The sequence below is a fragment of the Oryzias melastigma genome, unplaced genomic scaffold (genome assembly GCF_002922805.2).
Source record: "Oryzias melastigma strain HK-1 unplaced genomic scaffold, ASM292280v2 sc00341, whole genome shotgun sequence".
Taxonomy (NCBI): Eukaryota; Metazoa; Chordata; class Actinopteri; order Beloniformes; family Adrianichthyidae; genus Oryzias; species Oryzias melastigma.
The window spans coordinates 50,173-50,955 of NW_023416939.1; positions in this window are offsets into that span (position 1 = coordinate 50,173).

Below are 783 nucleotides of genomic sequence, written 5' to 3' on the forward strand. Positions count from 1 at the left end.
CCTAGAAATTCTGTCCATAAAGACTTTGAACAGAACCGGTGATAAAGGGCAGCCCTGCCGGAATCCAACATGCACCGGAAACAGGTCTGACTTACTGCCGGCCATGTGAACCAAACTCCTGCTCCGGTCGTACAGAGACCGGACAGCCCTGAGTAAGGCTCCCCGGTCCCCATAGTCCCAGAGCTCCCTCCACAGGACACCACGGGGAACGCGGTCGAACGCCTTCTCCAAATCCACAAAACACATATGGACTGGATGAGCGAACTCCCACGAACCCTCCAGCACCCTGAAGAGAGTGTAGAGCTGGTCCACTGTTCCACGACCAGAACGGAAACCGCACTGTTGTTCTTGAATCCGAGGTTCGACTATCGGATGGACTCTCCTCTCCAGTACCCTGGCATAGACTTTCCCAGGGAGGCTGAGGAGTGTGATTCCTCGGTAGTTGGAACACACCCTCCGGTCCCCCTTCTTGAAAAGGGGAACCACCACCCCAGTCTGCCAGTCCAGTGGTACGGTTCCTGTTTGCCACGCAATGCTGCAGAGACGTGTCAGCCAAGACACTCCCACAGCATCCAGAGACTTGAGGTACTCAGGGCGAACCTCATCCACCCCTGGAGCCTTGCCACCTAGGAGCTCTTTTACTACCTCAGTGACCTCAGCTTGGGTGATGGACAGTTCCACCCCAGTGTCCTCAACCTCTGCCCCCTCAACGGAAGGCGTGTCAGCAGGGTTGAGGAGATCCTCAAAGTATTCCTTCCACCGCCCGACAATGTCCCCAGTTAA